Raw genomic sequence first — 8855 nt, forward strand, 5'->3', positions numbered from 1 at the left:
CACCGGTTAGTCGGGCTGATTGAGGTAGTATGTACATGTAGATATGGTTAAAGTGACTATGCATATATGATAAACAGAGAGTAGCAGCAGCGTAAAAGAGGGGTTGGGTGGGGACACGCAATGCAAATAGTCCGGCTAGCCATTTGATTACCTGTTCAGGAGTCTTATGGCTTGGGGGTAAAAACTGTTGAGAAGCCTTTTTGTCCTAGTCTCTGAACTCCTCCCTATAGGCTGTCTTGTTGTTGTCGGTGATCAGGGCTACCACTGTTGTGTCCTCTGAAAACTTAATGATGGCGTTGGAGTCGTGCCTGGCCTTGCAGTCGTAGGTGAACAGGGAGTACAGGAGGGGACTGAGCACGCACCCCTGGGGGGCTCCAGTGTTGAGGATCAGCATGGCAGATGTGTTGCTACCTACCCTCACCACCTGGGGGCGGCCGGTCAGGAAGTCCATTAGGAGTAAGATGAGGAGCAGGAGTTAGATGAGGAGCAGGAGTTAGATGAGGAGCAGGAGGTAGATGAGGAGCAGGAGGTAGATGAGGAGCAGGAGGTAGATGAGGAGCAGGAGGCAGATGAGGAGCAGGAGGCAGATGAGGAGCAGGAGGCAGATGAAGAGCAGGAGGCAGATGAGGAGCAGGAGGTAGATGAGAGGAGAAGGTAGATGAGAAGAGATGGTAGAAGAGGACTGGATCCCAACATGATAATGCTCTTCCTCTCTACAGCACCATACGTATCAAAGCTTAGCTACCACATCCCTGTGATCGGTGTGTATCTACTGCCCTCTAGTGTGCTTTATATCAGTGTCAGAAGGCCCTGGTTCTCCTGTAGTCCAAGACAGCAGTCCACATAGTATGGAAATGACACTGTCATTATGGAACATTCAGTATGGATGAGGTACGGAGCATGAGTCACTCAGTGAAAGTCTGCATGCTGTATGTGTGCTGTGGGCTCCTGAGTGGCACAGCGGTCTAAAGCTCTGCATCTCAGTACAGTCCCTGGTTCGAATCCAGGCTGTATCACATCTGGCCGTGATTGGGAATCCCATAATGCGGTGCACCATTGGCCCAGCATCGTCTAGGTTTGGCCGGGGTAGGTGATCATTGTAAATAAGAATTTGTTCTTAACTGACTTGACTGGTTAAATAAAGGTTAAAAAAATAATCATACTACTGTATGTAAAAGAAAACTAACTGAGCATGACAAGTTTCACATACTGGTAGTTCTACCTCAAAACGTTCTATTCTCACTGAACCATGCTGCCTACTAACACATGGTGGTTCATCATAGACCTGCCTTGCAGTAGGTGCACAACTTCCTTCCTGTTTCCTGACGATATTGAAACCATCAAACCTTTCTCATGGTGATCTGAGAGCATCTAATTGTAACTATTATGATATGTAATGTATGCCTTATGATTATGGAGTTATAGAGATAAATGTTTCAAATGTTGCTCTGGGGTGCCACAGTACATGTAATACTTTATACGTAGTACGTTATATGTATTGTGATCATGTTTTACATACTTAATACAATATGGTTCCTGTTCCTTTTACTTGTCTGTCTCAGCAGTCAGTTTGTGTTCCAAATGGCACCCTATTCCCTATACAGTTTACTACACAGATCCCTATTGGCCCTTATCAAAATTAGTAGAACATATAGGCTATGTAACAATTCTCATTGGTGGAAGGAGAGGAGGACCAAAATGCAGCGTGGTGAGTGTTCGTCATATTTTAATAGAAAAACTGAACTGTACACAAAATAACAACAAAGAGAAAACGAAACAGTTCTGCCAGGTGAACAGACACTAAACAGAAATTAAACACCCACAACCAAAATGGGGAAAACAGGCTACTTAAGTATGATTCTCAATCAGAGACAACGATTGACAGCTGCCTCTGATTGGGAACCATACCAGGTCAAACACATAGAAATACAAACATAGAACAAAACATAGCATACCCACCCACTTCACACCCTGACCAAACTAAAAAATAGAAACATACAAAGCAATCTACGGCCAGGGCATGACAGTAATACACTCCAGTCCATCCACGTAGAGTTTCACATTAATATTCATATCTTCACATTCCGGTTTAACTTGAAATAACATTATCACACATTCATATCTACAGTATGTTGTTATCAATAACCTATAGACTACATATGTCTACAGTAATGTACTGTGCATTAAGTCCTGCAGTAAATTGCTGTTCCCCAAACTGATGTTCTTTTCTTCTAATTTTCAGACAATTTTTGTGGATGTGACTCTAGACCCTGATACACCACATTACTATACGTTCATGTGTCCTAGAGTAATGTACTGAGCAGTTAAATGCAGTCCTGCATATTGATATGTTTATTTAATCATTCTAATAAAGTATGTGTTTCTCTCAACAGGGAATGTGACTCTAGACCCTGATACAGCACATCCCAGATTCATCCTGCCTGAAGATGGGAAACAAGTGAATTGTGGAGACATAAAACAGGATCTCCCTGACAACCCAGAGAGGTTTAATAATGTTATCTATGTCCTGGGAAAGGAGGGCTTCTCCTCAGGGAGCTTCTACTATGAGGTGCAGGTGGAGGAGAAGACTTGGTGGATTGTAGGAGGGGCCAGAGAGTCCATCAACAGGAAGAAGGAAATTCACCTGAACCCTGAGAATGGATGTGTGTGCAAGTGTGTTACTCACCGTCTAAATGAACTGCAATCTGTTTATCTGAAATAACAGAGAGGAAAACTGAACCCTGAGAATGGATCTGTTTATCGTCTAAATGAACTGATTCAACGATATGATTCAACTAACATAGAGGAAATTCACCTGAACCCTGAGAATGGATGCCTGTGCAAGTGTGTTACTCACCGTCTGAATGAACTGCAATCTGTTTATCGCGATATGATTCAACTAACAGAGAGGAAATTCACCATGTACATTTGATGCTGAATGTCATCCTATTGAGGTGGCAGAATTTGGGGTGAGCTGTTTTTACTTCTCATGGGATATGTTCTGTGTTGGACTGTGATGTTGTGCCTTTCATAGACTCCTGTCATTTCTGCACTCTAACACAAGGTCATTGTGTTCTGGAACTGTTGCTTGTATAAATAACTGTTGTGTAACAATATGATATATGATATATTATAATTATATATGAAGTATAATCACCTCCCACTATATAAGGGACATGGAACCATTTACTCTTGGAGTTCTTCACTGTGAAATCAGAGACAGATCTCCCTCACAACTGCTTGATTAAAGATGTTTCTATTATACAATTAAATAGTCTCTGCCTTGGCCTTTGGATGGGGTTTTCCACAACATTTGGTTCCGTGACCCGGATGAGAGCGACCTGACTTTTTGATCCATTTTGCTCGGCTTGGACCCAGTCATCCCTCTGGCCACAACAAAACAAGGTAAAAGACCTTATTCAAGAATCTCTGTGAGGGACTGTCTGTTTTCCAGCTGAGCCTTAATGGAGAAAGATCTCTTGTCCTCCTCATTCCCAAAATGTAGGGGTTCCATTTGGCTGAACTATTTCCCTATGATAATGAATCTGTCTTGGGAACGGATTCAGAGGAGCTAAAGAAATTGATCCAAAGAGTAAATCTAAGGAAACTGATTAATAGTAGGGATTTGTTTTCCTATAATCACATGAAAATACTGTTGGATCAGTGCCCTCTACTTATATTGGCACCCTTGGTACATATGAGCAAAACGGGTTGTAAATAAATGTCTTTGCTGTTTATCTTCTTGGTCTTGCATTCAAAATATTCACACATAAATTAATTTTTTTTTCTTCTCCAAAACACAATTATTGGCACCCCTAGAAATTCTTATGATTAAAATCTAACTGAAGTATATTCCCATTCATATTTTACATTTTTAAGTTCACCTGAGTGATTAGGAATACTTAAGTGGTACTGTCTCCACCCTTGCACAGCTTTTTTCAGCTTTCTCCAGAGATGTTTAATCGGATTCAAGTCCAGGCTCTGGCTGGGCCACTCAAGGACATTCAGAGACTTGTCTCAAAGCCACTCCTACTCCTTCAATGTCTCCTCTCTTACACTGTGTCTACCCTTTCACCTCTCTTTCACTGTCAACCCTCACACTGTCTCCTCTCCTTCACCATCTCCCAAGATTTACTGTTAGTTGGAATGTTTCCTTATTTTTATTTAACCTTCATTAACTAGTCAAGTCAGTTAAGAACAAATTCTTATTTACAATGACAGCCTAGGAACAGTGGGTTAACTGCCTTGTTCAGGGGCAGAACAACAGATTTTAACCTTGTCAGCTCAGGGATTTGATCTAGCAACCTTTTGCACAGTGCTCCTTGGGATGTTTAAAGCTTGGGAAATCTATTTGTATCCAAATCCGGCTTTAAACATCTTCACAACAGTATCTCGGACATGCCTGGTGTGTTCCTTGTTCTTCATGATGCTCTCTGCGCTTTTAACGGACCTCTGAGACTATCACAGTGCAGGTGCATTTTTACGGAGACTTGATTACTCACAGGTGGATTGTATTTATCATCGTTAGTCATTTAGGTCAACATTGGATCATTCAGAGATCCTCACTGAACGAGAGAGTTTGCTGCACTGAAAGTAAAGGGGCTGAATAATTTTGCACGCCCAATTTTTCAGTTTTTGATTTGTTAAAAAAGTTTGAAATATCCAATAAATGTCGTTCCACTTCATGATTGTGTCCCACTTGTTGATTCTTCACAAAAAATACAGTTTTATATCTTTATGTTTGAAGCCTGAAATGTGGCAAAAGGTCGCAAAGTTCAAGGGGGCCGAATACTTTCGCAAGGCACTGTATGGATGGTAATATAAAGAGGACACAGTTAAAAACTGAAAGGAGAGTAAGAAAAACAATCCAGTGAAAGTGAACAAACAACCGGTTTAGGAAAGTGGAGGATCCCTCAGTTAATCCCTCCCAATTAATATTCAAGTCAATGTTGATGGTTGGCAATAGCTGTGTGTGAGAACCAGACAGGCCTTGATAAAAAGGCCAAGTTTAGCATATTTAAGAAAGTCTGTCTTGAGTAGTCTTTGGCCTCAGGTGATTAAATAGTGTGTGTCTGTCTGTCTGTCTGTCTGATCCCTCAGTGCAGCTGTCAGGGATTATGGAGATAATGGGAGAAATGTTTTATATTAAATAAAAGGAACAAGCTTTACACATTTTTGAAAGTCTGCCTGAATTAGTCTTCTGTCAACCCCCTCTATAGTCAAAACAATAGTAATGGTAATCATGTTATAATGATTGTTATCTTTATGACATTATTTGTATCATTAAATGATATGTAGACAAACAGTATTACAAGTAAACCAAAATGTTTTCATGTTCTGTCACACACACATGAAAAGGTACTTCAGACAGGTCCAAATGTGATTGGTGGTAGAGAATCTACAAAAGGTTGAGAACCTCTGGTATAGAATACAAACCAAACACTGATACAAACCCTACAGTCATAAACAGAATGTCTGGTTACACACTTAACATAGTTGCTGGAACCGTAATGGACAGGTCCATGTGGAAGGTTAATATCAGAGCCAACCAGTACAGTTTGCTTTGGCCCAGTAGTGTTAACAGGGTAATACAGCATTCTGCACTGCTCTGAGACTGGTATGGTGGAACTCTGAGGGTTCTTCTCAAACTAAACCCTACGACACCTCATAATATAGTGCACTGCTGTTACGGCTTTCTAGGTGGGAAGGAGAGTCGGACCAAAATGCGGCGTGTAGATTACGATCCATGTTTATTAAACTAACGTAAAACACGAATCAATACAAACACTACAAAACAACAAACGTAACGAATACCGAAACAGCCTATACTGGTTTAAATAAACACAGAACAAGGGCATCAGGACACTAAGGACAATCACCCACGAAACACTCAGAATATGGCTGCCTAAATATGGTTCCCAATCAGAGACAACGATAAACACCTGCCTCTGATTGAGAACCACTTCAGACAGCCATAGACTTAACTAGAACACCCCACTAAGCTACAATCCCAATACAAACACACCACATACAAAAACCCATGCCACACCCTGGCCTGACCAAATAAATGAAGATAAACACAAAATACTTCGACCAGGGCGTGACAGAACCCCCCCCCCAAGGTGCGGACTCCCGGACGCACACCAAAAACCATAGGGGAGGGTCCGGGTGGGCGTCTGTCCATGGTGGCGGCCCCGGCGCGGGACGTGGACCCCACTCTATCAAAGTCTTAGTCCCTCCTCCTCGCGTCCTTGGATAGTCCACCCTCGCCCCCGACCATGGCCTAGTAGTCCTCACCCAGAACCCCACTGGACTGAGGGGCAGCTCGGGACTGAGGGGCAGCTCGGCACTGAGGGGCAGCTCGGCACTGAGGGGCAGCTCGGCACTGAGAGGAAGCTCAGGCAGGTAGTTGGATCTGGCAGATCCTGGCTGGCTGGCGGTTCTGGCAGATCCTGGCTAACTGGCGGATCTGGAAGAGTCTGGCTAACTGGAAGATCTGGAAGAGTCTGGCTGACTGGAAGATCCTGGCTAACTGGCGGATCTGGAAGAGTCTGGCTGACTGGCGGATCTGGAAGAGTCTGGCTGACTGGCGGATCTGGAAGAGTCTGGCTGACTGGCGGATCTGGAAGAGTCTGGCTGACTGGCGGATCTGGAAGAGTCTGGCTGACTGGCGGATCTGGAAGAGTCTGGCGGATCTGGAAGAGTCTGGCTGACTGGCGGATCTGGAAGAGTCTGGCTGACTGGCGGATCCTGGCAGACTGACGGATCTGGCTGCTCCATGCTGACTCCATTCTTCAAGGAATACCTAGGATAGGATAAAGCAATCCTTCTCACCCCCCCCTTAAATGATTTAGATGCACTATTGTAAAGTGGCTGTTCCACTGATGTCAGAAGGTGAATTCACCAATTTGTAAGTCGCTCTGGATAAGAGCGTCTGCTAAATGACTTAAATGTAAAATGTAAATGTAATGACTGGCGGATCTGGCTGCTCCATGCTGACTGGCGGATCTGGAAGAGTCTGGCTGACTGGCGGATCTGGAAGAGTCTGGCTGACTGGAGGATCCTGGCTGACTGGCGGCTCTGGCTGCTCCATGCTGACTGGCGGCTCTGGCTGCTCCATGCTGACTGGCGGCTCTGGCTGCTCCATGCTGACTGGCGGCTCTGGCTGCTCCATGCTGACTGGCGGCTCTGGCTGCTCCATGCTGACTGGCGGCTCTGGCTGCTCCATGCTGACTGGCGGCTCTGGCTGCTCCATGCTGACTGGCGGCTCCATGCTGACTGGCGGCTCTGGCTGCTCCATGCTGACTGGCGGCTCTGGCTGCTCCATGCTGACTGGCGGCTCTGGCTGCTCATGCAGACTGGAGCTCTGGCGGCTCTGCAGACTGCTGGCAGCCTTGCAGACTGGCAGCTCTGGCGGCTTCTTGCAGACTGGCAGCTCTGGCGGCTTCTTGCAGACTGGCAGCTGGCGGCTTCTTGCAGACTGGCAGCTCTGGCGGCTTCTTGCAGACTGGCAGCTCTGGCGGCTTCTTGCAGACTGGCAGCTCTGGCGGCTTCTTGCAGACTGGCAGCTCTGGCGGCTTCTTGCAGACTGGCAGCTCTGGCGGCTACATGCAGACTGGCAGCTCTGGCGGCTCCATGCAGACTGGCAGCTCTGGCGGCTCCATGCAGACTGGCAGCTCTGGCGGCTCCATGCAGACTGGCAGCTCTGGCGGCTCCATGCAGACTGGCAGCTCTGGCGGCTCCATGCAGACTGGCAGCTCTGGCGGCTCCATGCAGACTGGCAGCTCTGGCGGCTCCATGCAGACTGGCAGCTCTGGCGGCTCCATGCAGACTGGCAGCTCCTTGCAGACTGGCAGCTCCTTGCAGACTGGCAGCTCTGGCGTCGCCGTTCTGCCTCTTCATACCGGCGCCTCTCCGTTTTCGTCGCCTCCAGTTCTTCCTTGGGGCGGCGATATTCTCCAGGCTGTTCCCAGGGTCCTTCTCCGTCAAGGATCTCCTCCCAAGTCAATTTCTCCAAGTAATGCAGCCTCTCCCACTGCTGCTGCTGCTGCTGCTGCTTCTGTTGCTACTCCTGCTGTTGCTGCTGCTGCTGCCTCTGTTGATTCTCCTGATTCCAGCGCCTCTCCGCCTCCAGTTCTTCCTTGGAGCGGCGATATTCTCCAGGTTTTGCCCAGGGTCCTTCTCCGTTTAGGATTTCCTCCCAAGTCCAGAATTCCTTACTTCGTATCTCCTGCTGCCACTGTTGCTTCTCCTGCTGCTCCTGCCTGTTGACACGCCGCTTGGTCCTGTTGTGGTGGGTGATTCTGTTACGGCTTTCTAGGTGGGAAGGAGAGTCGGACCAAAATGCGGCGTGTAGATTACGATCCATGTTTATTAAACTAACGTAAAACACAAATCAATACAAACACTACAAGACAACAAACGTAACGAAAACCGAAACAGCCTATACTGGTGTAAATAACCACAGAACAAGGACATCAGGACACTAAGGACAATCACCCACGAAACACTCAAAGAATATGGCTGCCTAAATATGGTTCCCAATCAGAGACAACGATAAACACCTGCCTCTGATTTAGAACCACTTCAGACAGCCATAGACTTAACTAGAACACCCCACTAAGCTACAATCCTAATACAAACACACCACATACAAAAACCCATGCCACACCCTGGCCTGACCAAATAAATGAAGATAAACACAAAATACTTCGACCAGGGCGTGACAACTGCATTTGACCAGGACACATAGCACCATGATGTAGAGCACCGTTTGGTTACAGTATCAGGCAGTTGCTAAATAAACTCAGCAAAAAAAAGAAACATCCTCTCACTGTCAACAGCTTTTATTTTCA

The 8855-nt window shown here is 45.9% G+C and overlaps 1 protein-coding gene across 1 annotated transcript in view; it reads right to left on the minus strand.

Annotated features, from left to right (window-relative positions):
• LOC135530091 (butyrophilin subfamily 1 member A1-like) overlaps nt 1–8855 on the minus strand; it is a 145603-nt gene that overhangs the window by 71368 nt on the left and 65380 nt on the right. The window lies entirely within an intron of this gene.

The sequence above is a fragment of the Oncorhynchus masou genome, unplaced genomic scaffold (genome assembly GCF_036934945.1).
Source record: "Oncorhynchus masou masou isolate Uvic2021 unplaced genomic scaffold, UVic_Omas_1.1 unplaced_scaffold_1252, whole genome shotgun sequence".
NCBI lineage: Eukaryota > Metazoa > Chordata > Actinopteri > Salmoniformes > Salmonidae > Oncorhynchus > Oncorhynchus masou.